We start from the raw sequence: 13,837 nt of genomic DNA, 5'->3' as shown, positions 1-13,837 counted from the left end.
GCCGGCCCCTCGTCTGCCCAGGGTTCTGGGGACAAAGTGCTCCGGAGAAGGGAAAATACGTGGGAATTGTGGAATGGCTGCATAATAGCTACCCTGTGCTTCCCGGTCAGAAACCAAACCTCTGAAAGTTGCTTTTCAGGAATACTGCCTTGTGTGCTTGCCTGCACAGACATAGATTCTCTTTTTCAAGAGCACTTTGACTAGAGATTGTTTCCAAAAGCCAGTTTTTAAGTATTGTCGATATTTCACCTATTTGAAATGTTTACTGGGCAGTTGCCAGGGAGCCTTTTGGGACCAGAGATGGAGCAGGACACCTGAGGTCGGGGTTCTTGTCTCTGCTCCATCGCAGAGCTGCTGAACAGACTCGGGTAAAACTCTCCCCGTTCCCAGAGCCTTCGGGCACAGGCTCCTGCTGGCAGCCGTGCTGTTCCAGATTAGATTAGATTAGATTAGATTAGATTAGATTAGATAAAACAGGCTGCAAAGAGAGGCTCCTTTCTCTTCTTTGTGCTCCCTATTTCCAATAGAGAAAGTGTTCTTTGGGCAAGAATTCCCGCCCTTAAAGGACACGGGGAATGAAATTCTCACGCTTCGCTTGCTACCTCAGCTTTCAACTTGAATGCTCGTTGCAGCTTTTTGCCCCAGAAATTTAAAGTTTCAAAAGCGGTGAAAATTTCTGGGTAGAGGGGAAATTTGCATTGATCCAAAAAGCACAGGGAAATTTAAAGCAGACATAGAGAAATAATTTTAATGTTGATTTCAAGGGATCTAAGCTCCTGCTTTTGAATAGTATGCACCGCAAATGCAAAATTAATTAAATATTAAACTAAAAAATGCAAATAGAGTTGATTTCAGTATTTTTTTTACAAAATTGCCTGCAGAACAGCATGGCAGAAGATGGATAAAAGAAATGGAAAAGAGACCCAAAGGGAGATTCTTTCTTTGGGGTGCTGTTGGTTTGCTTGCTTGCAAGAGGTTTTAGTGCAAATTTCAAAATCCATAACTCTTAAAGATGACCTGCAAAATGCCAATGTGCAGGATTGCATCCAAGAATCTGTAGTTAGTGGAAGCTTGTGCGCCTAATACAAGGTAAATATACTTTTCTCTGTTTTTCTTACTCCTGCTAATTACACAAAACACAAGCAGATAATCTTATTAGCTGTGATTATTTTGATTGGGAGTAACCAATAAGCACATTAATTAATAATGAGAGCAATTTATAAGCAGCAATTGCAGAGGGAGAATTTTCTTCAGATCTGTTTGGCTTTCTAGAGCTTCAGATTGTGTGGTCATCACAAGGTCTTTAATTATCTGGACCATACTTTTTTCTCAAGTGCCTTTTACCCTGACCAAGCTAGGAATTTTTTTAAGCAAAGTCATCTTTACCTGATAGTGGTGGAAACTCATCCCTGTTGTGAGGAGTGGCTTGCACCAAAAAACCTCAATGATATTGCATTCAGGCTTCAGAGTGGCTGCTACACATTCAAGAACAGGGAATTTCAAGAGAACTTGGCAAATGGATGGAAGGAAGATGATGGAATTAGGGAAGGATTTTTGCAGAAGCCTTAGGGAGGGAAGAAGGAAAATTAAAGGGATGGTGCAAGGAAAGTTGCCAGCTGAAGGAAAGAAAGAAAAAACAGGTAGGAAATTAAGGTCCACTGGTAGATAAGGGTTTATGGAGACATTAAGCATCTATTATGTCTTGGCTAACTGCATAATTGTTATAACATAAACCTTTCTTTTAAAAGGGTGAAGAAAGGGAGGAAATAATCCTTGCAGGTATTTTAGGTGCTACACAATGTTATAATTTTCTGAAATACCTGCATTGCATAGGGTTTGTTTCCAAGTGCTTGTGGGTTTTGATGGATTTGGTCCCAGTTCTGCTGCCAGCCCCTCCAGGAAAGAAGAGTTCTGTGGTAGCACACTGGGCTTTTCTCCCTCCTGCAGGGCAGCTGCCCTGGCTGCTTCAGCATCCCTCTTGCACGGTCAGCAGAGCTTGCCTGGGACTTAAGAGACTGTCTTGCCTCATGTAAAATGTTTGCATATGTGTATTTTTTTGTAATTAGCACAGTCAGGCCTGTAGATGAAGCCTGTAAACGGTCCCACTTTGGAAAGCACTGGTTTAATCCTCTGGTTTAATATCAAAAGTGTAACACAAACATGTAAAAAACCCAAATCAACTCACAGCTGGTAATGGCAAAATCACCTTAGTGCAAATTTGAAGGTACTATCTGAAATATTTATTATGGTTTTACACTCCATACCATAAAATATCACCCAAAATAATGAAGTCTGTAGATAGAAGAAAAATTATTGAGATGTACTCTTTATGAATGTGTAGCACTGGTACTGCAAAGCACTTTGTCATGTACTTACAGGCCTAATCAAACCTGTGTTTGTGGATCCAGATAAAGAATAATGCAATTTTGAAGCCCCTGAAATCAGCACTGCTTGATGAGCTGTCATTTAAGTGACAGTTTACAAACACCAAAAAAAATCCTGGGCTGGTTTTCAGGCTACATATGTACATCCCTTGGAACTGGTGGGCTGGGAGGATGTGCACTGGTGAAAGAAGTCACTCTCCTCTTACTGCTGTTAACATATGTGAAAATCCTGACAGAAATTAAGCCACGGGAGATGGAAATACACCAAGACTTTCAAATTTGAAAATGAACTGACCTCAGGATCTAAATCAGATTTAGATGGTTTCTAAATAATTGATGACATCCACATGTAGTCAGAGCTATTTCTCATCTGACACTGACAGGCACATAGCCTCTTTCACACAGGTGCTCTGGCTGTGTAGCTCCCGCCCAAATTCAATCTAGTAGTCCTTACATGGGCCTCTGCTGGCACACTGAGCACTAGCAGTGTGTCCTACAAGCAGGATAGCAGTAAAATACACAGCAGTGTGAGTTTTCTGTGAGGTCTGGGTCCCAGGTTTGAGTCTTCCTCCCCACGATGTGAGCAGAGCCTGGAGCCTCTCCTCTGGCTGCCCTAGCAAATGCTCCAAGTTTAGGCACGGCTCTCTGCAGGCAGAGCCAAGCCTCGGTCTGCAGCCATTCTGCATTGTTTGGTGGGTGCTGTTCCGAGTTAGTGTGATTTATGTTTTACTATTGCTCCTGCCAGAGCTGGCATCACTGTATGGAGCTTGTTTACAATGGAAAGAGATTCCTGTGGCTTCACTGAGGTGGTGGTGGATTCTGTTTCCCATGTAACTATTTTTATCAGATGATCTGGGGTGAGTTTCTGTCTCTACAGCTATCATGACATGATGCATTTTAATGTGGTAAATACTATGATCCGTAAGTTTCTTTCAGCATCCAATGCCTGAAAAAAGGAAACCTAGGCCCACCCCCACCCAAAGAAGTCTTTCTGGTATGCAAGAGTACTCATTTTTCAAGCCAATCTCTTCTCCTGAGACAAGTATAAATGAATGGGTCCTTTTTTCTCCGATGCTAACTGCAGTCTGATGGTTGTGGTGTCTCCACTGGATGCTGGAGGCAGGCAGGGGTGGGATCTCTTCCCACTAGAATCCCTGCCATGCTGTGTCTTATGATGAGAACTTGCTGGCTGAGTTTCCCTCCAATCTCCCTCTCTAATTTTAATCTGCAGTTCTTGTGCCCATCTATACACAGCAGACTAGACTTCACTGCTTATAATTAAGATAATTTCAAAATATCTCTTGAACCCTTGACCTTCAGAATTCCCTCAGATGACATCCCTCTGATCTAGGGAGAGCTCCCTCATGGGTTGCCACTCTTCATGCGAAAATAGGTAGGGAGTAATTTGCAAATATTTATAAAATTCTGTTCTGGGTAATTGAAACAACTGTTAATTGCTCATGGTTTCAATCCAGACAGCTGGTCTGTTTTTCTGCACCGCTCCCACAGGAGAAGTTGGCTTTCTCCCTGCCTCAAACCCCCAAAGGCCTGACGGTTTGCATAGCATATTGTCTCTCTACAAGGTGTTCTCAGTAATACTTGACTGTGTGGTGAAGGCATGGCTTGTTCCAGGCATTGAGACAGAGAAGAGACAATATGTAAAGCTTTTTGGCTTTGAAACTTTGGGAATGACTGCACTGGGAGCTGAATGAGCATGAAGAGGAGGGGAAGCAGAGCTGTCTGCTGGGACTCTGAGCAACGTGGTAGATCTTGTTAGGAGGATAGATGTTGTAAAGCCTCTTAAATGATAATCTGAGGTTACTAAGAATCTACCTTTGACTGAAACTAACTCTCCGAAGGTCAGAATGGATATTTTTCACTGCTGAAGAGCACATTTCAGCAAAAAATTATGCATGAGTCGATAGATCCCACTGGACAGCTAGCAAGCAGGAATGGCATAGAAAGGGAATAACAGGAAAGTTGTTAATACGTTTCCTGAGGGACATGTAAGAGAGAGTATTGGGGACAACAATAAATCAGTAAGGTAATCAAAGACCAGGTAATTGCAAGAATGTTGTGAACAACTTAAACACAGCAAAGAACAAAAAGACAGAAGGAAAGAAATCTTCTCTATACACACATATATGTGTGTGTGTATGGCCTTGCATATAAAAGGAATATAGGATCAGTAAAAGCAGCAGTGCTTTTGAAAGGAAAGATTGATGAGCTGGATATTGCTGTGGAATGAATGTCTCATTACAGATAGTGAATGAAAAATGATCTCAGAAAATGGGAAAAAAATTAGTAGGAGCTGAACTAAAATCCAGACAGCAAGGAAGTCAAAGCACCTTCATATAAGTGGAGAAACTACTCCAGCTGTGTCTGTGGAACCAGAGCACCCAGCAGTGGCCTCCTCCAGCTCCATGACCATCCCAGAGGGAGCAGCCTCTCCCACACAGCTTGGGCCCAGGAGGAATGTCTGATTTGGGCTGCAACACAGGTGAGCATGGGCTGTGGCGTTCAACATGCAGGGTCTAGAAACCACAGAGCAGTTTGCTTCTATTGCTTTGTGGAGGCTTCTCTCCCAGGTGCAGCTGGAGGCAAAGGGTAGTCAGTCATGCCTGGGTGACCAGGTGGCTTCTTTCTGTAAGGACATTGTTTTACAAGCAGAGTGAACCAGGAGGGCTCAGTCTCCCCACTTCACACCAGGACTTTACCAACCTTGCCTGGCCAGCAAGCCTGGCAGCTCCCAGCCCTCAGCTGTGTCTGGGGAAACAGGTAATAATTAGGGCATGAGGAGCAATTCAAACCAAGCAAAACGTAAGTAGTCTACAGCAGCAGCCAGCAGTGTGTGCCTTTCGGTCAGTTTGCGAATGAAGGAATGTGCGTGTGCCAGACCCAAAGCCCCTGCAGCAAGAGCAGATGCCCAGTGGTTTGAGCTTTTGGTTATACACTCATGGCTGCACAAACTTCAGTGCATTGTGGTGCCTTAAGCACATGCTAAATGTGACATACATGATTTAAGTTACTTTTTGTTTCTAAGAACTGCTCATTTCGAGATGCATTTAGAAGAAACACTGTAAGTTAAACAAAAAAAAGGCTATCCCAGGAGGAGGGTTATGTCTAAAAGCAGACAGATCAATGGTAATGTTGATAAGTTTTAATTGTAGCACACAGAAAAAAATGGAATGAAAATGCTTTATATAGAAAAAGAATTTATTTAGATAATTCTTACTAATGTAACAATTGTAAACCCTATGCCTGTTTATACTTGATATATTATATGGGGTGAAATGTCCTAATTTAATTTTTAAAGAGTGGCTTCATGCGCGTGAATTGCAACATCCACCCTTTTTTTTTTAAATAAAAGAAGACTTTTGTAGCTGGTGGTTGTATTAATTAGGGAGAGATGGTGGGAGTCAAGGGAAGAGGCAAATATGTCCATCTGCTATGTATGAAAATCATTGTGTTGTCCATTCCTCATTTATTGCCGTTTCCCTGTCTTTAATGGCCAAAGCTAATGACTGCACAACTACAGAAAATACCAAGGAGACAGAGTACACCCAGTAAAACCCTCCAGCCAAACTGAAACTCCCCATAAGATCTCCATTAATTGAAATCTCTACAGATGGGCTCCCTTAATTGTAGGAAATGGAATACAATCCCTATAATTAACTCTCTTCTCAAAGGCTTTCCCCCCCCCATAGCATCTGGAAGGAGCAGCAGTGGTTGTTTGGCACCTCATTGCTGGAGGGTGCGGCTGACTCTCCCGAGTGCCCCAGTGCCCAGGGCCCCTACCAGAACGAGTCTCATCTCTTCTCCCAGATCCTGCACAACCCACCATGCTGCACTGAGAGGTTTCTGCCTTTGCATGGTCACAACACCAGTATCTACTAGCACAGTGCCTATTTCTTCTCACCTTGGAGGGAAATGTTAGTTCTTCTCTAGTCTTGTCTGCCCTGGAGGGCTGGAGGGTGAGCAACTCTTTTGTGCTGCAGCACAGGCAGAAATGTCAAAATGTGGAAAAAGTGTTATTGAGGCATAGCCAAAGAAAGCTTGCTGTTCCCCTTGGAGCAGCATGTGATCTTGGGGCAGACCTTGCCTTATGACAGGTTTGTGAAGCATGTCTGCATGGTACCAGCAGTACTCAAGGAATGTCAGCCAATCCTGTGAGAATTTCTGCCTCTGTTTCCTGAGCTTATTGTTTCTTCTAGCATAGCTCTGTGTTGCATTTTCTCTCTGCTTTGTAATTAAAAGACTTTGTCCAAATCTTCAGATCTCTGTCCTGGTTACTACCTCTTTCTCCTCTTCCATCCCATCATCCTCTAGTTATCACCCTCCTTTGCACACTCTACGTCCTATAATCATCTCAGTCTTCTTACTCAGAGAATTGTTTTCCCTCTCTACCTGATCCACTATCCAACACTGAATCCTATCTACTGTTCTGCTTTTCTTCTTCAATCTCTTTGAGTCAGTGTGCCAAAAGCAGGGCACAAAATGCCTTCTCCCCCTGGTAGCTGTAAAACTGTTTTTCTATTTTCCTTTCTGCTTCAGTGTGAGGCTCTGTGGTGCAGTGAAAAAAACTTCCCAGGAAGTGTAAGATGGTGCCAGGCAAACTGAAAATTGTGTGCTCTGGCTTCAGGCTGCCCAGCATCCCTGGTCTTGAGAGACACCTTGTTTGTACTGCTGGTGGTAAAACAAACCAAGGCACTGAGTGTGGAGAGGCCCTGGTTCTAAAGGGAACAGTAAGGAGCAGCTACTACCAGGAGCAGTTGCTGCAGAAGCACTTGCCCACATGCCTTAGCTAAGGGTTGAATCATCATGGCTGGTGTTAAATGTACTTGTGCTCTGCCATAGGGTGAACCACACGTGTGGAAGAAGTGATGACACCTGGCATGTGGTGGTTTTCAGTACCAAAGAAATGTATTTCTGGCCATGTACCAACTCACCTGAGGAAATCTGCCACGTTTGGGGGCAGCCAGGGGATACCATCTAGAGAGAGTTAATATGGTAGAAGGGTCCTAGGGGACCTGTGGGCCTACAAGTAAAGCAAATACTTGGGGTCACTTCACAGATTTCAGCCCTTCCTAATATCACTGTGGAACCTGGAGGATTTACAGCTCTCCTGAATACAGGGCAGCTCTTTAGAGCTACTTTCTGCCTGCTATGGCTAGCATGGGTTCTGGTGTCTTGTCTTAGAGGAGCTTCCACACAAATCCTTTTCTTGGGGCTCCCAGGTATGTCAAAGCTGTTCTTGTGGGACTGTGGGGCCAGCTGCAAAGCTGATGTGCATGTTGGCTGCAAAGGCTCCCTCAGGAAGTTGCAGCTCCTGCACAAGAGAAGTGTGGAGTGTAGAGGGCTGCCTTCCCCCCTGCCAAAATGACCAAGATGAAGGCCTCTGCTGGAAGTTCAGAGCACATCTAGCTCACAATTGTCACAGACAAACAATCCAAGAGAAGACATGGTCACACATGAACCTGAGGTACGTGCTGTGAAAGGATCTGGTGTCTTGCCCATGGACTTGAGTAGGGAAATGTATGTCATGTAACGTTGGCTCCCCAGGCCAGCCCTGACCAGGAGCAGCACATTCTATGTACACACAAGAGGGGTAATTTGAAAAAAGCCATTAGATTTCCCTTTTTGCTGCTCAGTATTTATTTTACTGCAGTGTGTAAGTACCCACACTGTACAAATCACCAAATCACTGGACACTTGTGCTGAAGGTATTTCCATGTTATGCAGCAAAGCACTGTGTAAGGCAGATGTTTTATGTTGGTCCCCATGCAAGAAAGCCAGTCACTGAAATACTGATGGTTTAATGCTCATTTGCCCTTGCTTTGTCTGCAGCAGCTTTGTCGGAGTTTTCAATCTATGGAGCCTGTTTTTTTTCTTGATATTTGGTCTGAGTTAGTTTATGACCCCAAGTCTGCTTTTAATCAGTGTTTTATAAAACTGGGTTTTTTTCCTTGGAAATAAGTCAAGCATTGGTATCACTGAAGCTGCTTGCTCCCTGAGATGAGCTGTCAGCTGCTGTGAAACACTAGGGTCTGCTGACTACTCTGCAGACAGTTTCAAGCATTAAAGAATTACACATTTTGCTCTTTGTAGACAAACCAGACATGCTTCAAACTGCAAAGGTTCACCTTCAGAATGGCAGCACTTTTCTGAATTGAAGCAGGATCACTGTGTGCTTCTGCCCATGTATAGCACTAACCTGCATCTCAGGGGCCTTTGCCCAGTTTTCTACATTCACATATTCAAGAGCAATTGAGTTCAGTTTTCAGAAATGATGGAGTCCTCAGACTACATCCTCAAAAGTTACATAACTACTGTAAAAGACTTTCACTGCAAGTTAATTTTGAAAACAGGACATGCTTGACAAAATAAGAAAAGGTAATCATATTTACACCTTGTAAAACCATAGGACATCATGCAGTGCTGCCGTACAGGGCCCCAAGATGTCCCTTTGTCACACTCATTGAAGATGATGTACCACCCCTCTTACTCTTGTGCACAGTGTTTACTTTCTGCTGTACTCTCATCTTCTGGCTCTACCTGGCCCTTCTCTCTGAGAGCCCAGAGGAAGAGCAGTCCAGTCTAAACCATTGCTTCTGATTGCAGTGTTCTTAGCAGAATGAGTTCATTCACTTGGCAGAGGGGTTTGTAGAAAAGTGCAGAACAGCATGAGGGGTGCAGCAGAACATGTGTACGATTTACTAGAGACAAATCTAAGCATGTGTTTAAGGGCATTGCTGGGTTGCTACTGTAACCCCTCAGTCACCAACAGACATGCAGGTAGATAATTTACCATCAGTCTGAATTGTACATAATATAGGATAAACAATACAAAAATCCCTTGTTTTTTGCTCACTAGCACTGAGCTGGCTGTAAGCTGAGTCCCACAGTGTCTCCTGCAGTCTGCAGCACCCCAAATGTGCCACAGCCTCCTCTACCCTGCACTGAGCCACAAGTGGTGTGGAGGCACAGGTTACCTGTCTGCAGAGGGCAAACCCTGCTGTCACTGGACAGCCTCTTCTCTAAAAGCTTGAACTGCTCAAAGGGCAGACGTGCTTCTCAGTGCCCTAAACAGTGCTTCTGCACATGCTTGAAGTTGGGAATGTGACATGGGAGGACTTCATTCACTGCTTGCAAGAGGACTGGTTTGAATTTTTTTAATTCTTCTCCTTCTACCAAGTGTATTTAATCTGCAGGGATATGCCCAGCAAGTGATTTTTCTTTGTAGAGTTTGCTAGCTATTTCAAGAGACTGCTTCATGAAAATTGCTATCTCAGTGAATGTAGCTTGTAAACCTTTCTGATGACCCAATTAATTTTGCTAAAGTCTCTTTAGTAGAGGCATTTCCTACACAAATGCAAGGTACCCACTGTCACCCAATGAATTTTTAAATGCCTCTGGTTTTTGGTTTTTTTTTTCTATTTTTCTTTAACAGCCATTGTTGTTTTGCCATCAGATATCATGACTGGAATATAAGCTTTTCCATCCACTGCCTGTGTAAGAGTGTAAAACTGAAAGTATTGATTCAATTGTACACTCAGCTTGTGAGAGGCTGTCTAGTAGCTGTTGCTTTTCTACTGCTTACTGAGTGAAAAACAGTTCTGCTTAGCATTTCCTGCAGAAGGTATCCTGCTGGCTTTTCACACCATAGGCTTGTTCCCAAGCCTCTAGAGGCACAGGGGTTTCATCTCTGATTTAGTTAATCTTTTGTAACTCTTTATTTTGTAAAGTAGGTTATAGGCAGTAAGGTGATAGAGAGTCTGATCCTGTCTGTACTAAAGTCAGTATAAGATGCTAATGGATTTTGATGTCACTGAATTAACTAATTCGTTGTAGCTGTATTTGCAGGGTGGTAAGGAGTGTGAAACACACCTCTCCTACCTGCCCTGGCATAGGCATAGACACAGATTCTAATCTGAAATCCTTATCCATGATCACATGGGAAATCACTAGATTTAACAGAATTACCAACTCCACAAAACCAAAGCACTGCCTGGCAGTTCTCATATCAGTCATTCGAGGAGTGACCTGTGGATGCCAAGGCATCTCCACCCAGAATAATTTCTTAGGCATAAAACGGCAGGCTGAAATCATCCAACATGAAAGAAAACATGGTGTGTCAAAAGATGATAATCTTTGGACATTTAATTTATCAGCTAATGGAATGGATACCTGTCCTTCCCAATGATCTCTCTGGTGAATGGAAACTGCTGCTTTTTTTCCTCAGCTTTGTCCCATGCAATGCTATAGTCAAGGGTAAATAAAAGTGAAATGTATTCACTTCTCAACTGAGCAATGTCAACTTTAACTGCTTTTCATATACCAAACTCATGTTATATATTTAAATTGGCTTTCTGTTTTGCTTTCTACAATTGATGTCTTGTAGTAGGCATGAGCCTGTCATAGAAATACAAGGAAAAAGAGCCTTGAAGGGGCTGTGCTTCTGGCTAGTTTGATTTGTTGATGTCATTTTTCATCTCAACTTGCTCTCCTAACAGTATCTAATGTCTCTCATGCAAGACTTGTTCCTTTTTGTAGTCCTGCTAGGGAGAATTGTGTGCAGTGGAATTCTTTAGGGGGGCATTTTTATAAATGTTCATGGATGCTAAATGACTCATTCTCAAATACAGGCCATTCAGTCTGAGAGGGGAATTTAAACTTGGGAAGAAACAATGGGACTAAAACCAGTGGAGAACAGCAGTACTTGCCACTAGCTAAATGTAGCTGGAAAGATAAAATGGTTTTGTGGAAATAACTCTACTTAACTTTTTCAAAATTTCTGGGGCCAAATCTGACCCATTAATATTTTTAATTTTGTGAACTTCCAGTAGAAATATTGATGCACAGGAAGGCACAGACTGACAGTCAGTGACTCATCAGTCTTATTTTACAGATAGCCTTTGCCTCTCAGTTCTTCTAGTCAAATATATTGTTTGGAAATGCCCTCCCAGTGCATCCTTGCTGGTTAATTAGAATCCCCTCACCTTGACTCTGAAACTTCTCACACAGATGGAATGGAGCAGACTTCTGCTTTTTATCCAGGCAAATCTTCCAGCAGCTCCCTGGGTTTGTACAGGGGGATGTTGAGCCCGAGCTGCTGCTGAGACCCTGCTGGTTCTGCTGTCAGCCACAGGAGAAGCCATGGCAGCTTCTGATTGAAGAAAACCCTCTGTCTTTATCAGTGCTCAGAGTCCCAACCTACAAACTCAGTGAAAGTTGTTGAAATTTGAAGAGGACTAGTCTCCTGTTGGAGTGAACTGGAGCAATGGCAGTAAATGAAAAAACAAACAAACACACCTCACCAAACCACAAGCAAAAAACAACCCACGTCTTCTCCAGCTCCACAGATAAATGAGTCTAAGTCAAATGTAAGCAAAGCCCAAAGATTAGATCTACCACTTTTCTCTGATCAAGACAAGCACCTATCCAAACAAGTTTATTCTAATGTGATCTGTCTTTCCTAAAATCACATTGCCTTTTGGCCTCCTTTTGTTTCTGCATCTTGATTATTATTTTCTCCAATATCTCTTTGAACAAGTTGTACATGATAGAGGTCAGACTAATGAACTGTACTTTTTAAACTACTTCTCTTCCCAGCTCAAGATCTGACCCCAAATCTTTATCTTTCTGTCATTTAAGTGCCTGCACAATTTCCACTACTTCTTGAATGTTAACATACATTGCAACACCTATGGAAGATATGCAAAACCTTGTAATGTCAGTAGACACAGGTCTTCTGGCTGTTCATCATCAAATGATATTTCCAAGAAGTTGAACCAGATGCAGTTTAAAACTCTACCACCATCCTTACATTTGCATATGACTACCTCTGCTCAGCACTGACATTTTATTAGTAGTTCACAAACACAGACAAAAGTTTGAATCTGTTTCATTTATTTGAATCTTTCAGATCAATAGGAAGTGTGTCTTTGGGATTTTTTTCTTTCCGATGCAAAAATGTCATCAATTATTAGTCAAAGCTGACTAGATTTCATTGAAGATCTGACTTCCTGCAGCACAATACAGTATACCTGAATGTTAAAGGTACATTCTTTCTTAAACTGCTGCATGCTAGAGTAGCTTTTAATTGCAATATGAAATGGATCCCCTGGTAAAGCCTAAATGAGTGTAAGAGTGAAATGTGTGCTGCAACGTTTTCACATGCAAAGAGTTTTAACGTAAGTACTGAAACTGCAGAAGTGGTTACACAGATGGTCCTGTGGGACTTCAGCAGAAAGCCTGAAAAATTGTCCTGCTCCTCCAGGGGTGGGGCACAGCAGGAATGTTCACCCCTGTACAGAGGGCAAATAGGCCCCAAATCCAGATCGGCTTTGCAAGAGGAAATGGAGGCATGACAAAAGTTGAATTTCAAGGCTGGGTGTTTATTTCCTGCAGATATTTCTGGTGACCCTCACCATGGCTAACAAAGAATCCTCAGCCTGCCAGGCCATGCCAGGACTGGAGTTATTGAGGGAAATGGGGATGTTTGCCAGACCGGGACTCAGACCTTGCATCAACATTGAGCAAGAACTTTCAGGATTTATTTTAAAGCTCTGTGGGCTCAGTTGAAGCCATGCCTGTCACGATAATTATGTTCAAATGCAAGCTAAAATGACTTAAGGACACATTTAGAAGGACTGTGAACCCTGTCAGAATTGATAACTGATGCCTCACTTCCTTTATTATTTTCACATGCTCATTTTATTGAATATGTACAGAGAATGAATTGAAAACCAAGTGCTGTATTTGTGAGACATTTAAATTATGTATTAGTAGCTCGAGACACTGTGGTTAGCCATTAAATAAATAATCGTAAACAGACCAATTCAGAATGATCTATTTCTATATTTATGTTTGTGGTCTAAGAGAGGAAATGGATGCTTTTCAATGAGAGAAAAAAAAATCCATCCATCATGGTGTCCTCCAACCAAGGTATCCAGTGCTAGTATAAATGGTGTTCTAAAACATAGCATCAAATGGCTTTCTAGCATCTCCTAGGAGTGGAAGGAAGCCAAGTTCTTTTCTTTGTATTTCCTTCTTGTTTCCTATATGATGTATATATTAATTTTGAAGGAATTGTAGGAACAGTTTGTTGTCTGGGCTTTTTTTTTTTTTTGTCTCTTTCAGAAGTCTGTTTTCTCTTAATTAAATTGGAAGTCATCCCACTGAAACTCACCTGCTACAGAGCCCAGCAGGCAGGAAAAGGCAGTCCTGCTGGCCTTGGAAAACAGTAGCAATGTTCCAATTAATTGCAGTTGGACCAGAAAAAATGGCACTTCTCACAATGACCTCATGGTTTCAATGTGTGCACTCAATTGTTTGTGCATTTCTTTTTACAGCTGCAGCTCTTGGACTCATGAGAGCCCTGCTGCTTTTCAGTTGTCCTTGTCAAAAAGAAAAGAGGTAAGAAGTTTCTCCCTCTACCTGTGGATGAGAAT

The 13,837-nt window shown here is 42.5% G+C and overlaps 1 long non-coding RNA gene across 1 annotated transcript; it reads left to right on the top strand.

Moving 5' to 3' along the window:
* Window positions 1-13,810, top strand: LOC135301367 (uncharacterized). Its single transcript, XR_010363125.1, has 5 exons — window positions 1-105; window positions 882-1,089; window positions 1,461-1,640; window positions 4,647-4,884; window positions 13,739-13,810. It is a non-coding gene; the product is annotated as an uncharacterized LOC135301367 (long non-coding RNA).
* The last annotated feature ends 27 nt before the right edge of the window (window positions 13,811-13,837 follow it).

The sequence above is a fragment of the Passer domesticus genome, chromosome 5 (assembly GCF_036417665.1).
Source record: "Passer domesticus isolate bPasDom1 chromosome 5, bPasDom1.hap1, whole genome shotgun sequence".
NCBI lineage: Eukaryota > Metazoa > Chordata > Aves > Passeriformes > Passeridae > Passer > Passer domesticus.
This window is presented reverse-complemented; position numbering and strand designations above follow the sequence as displayed.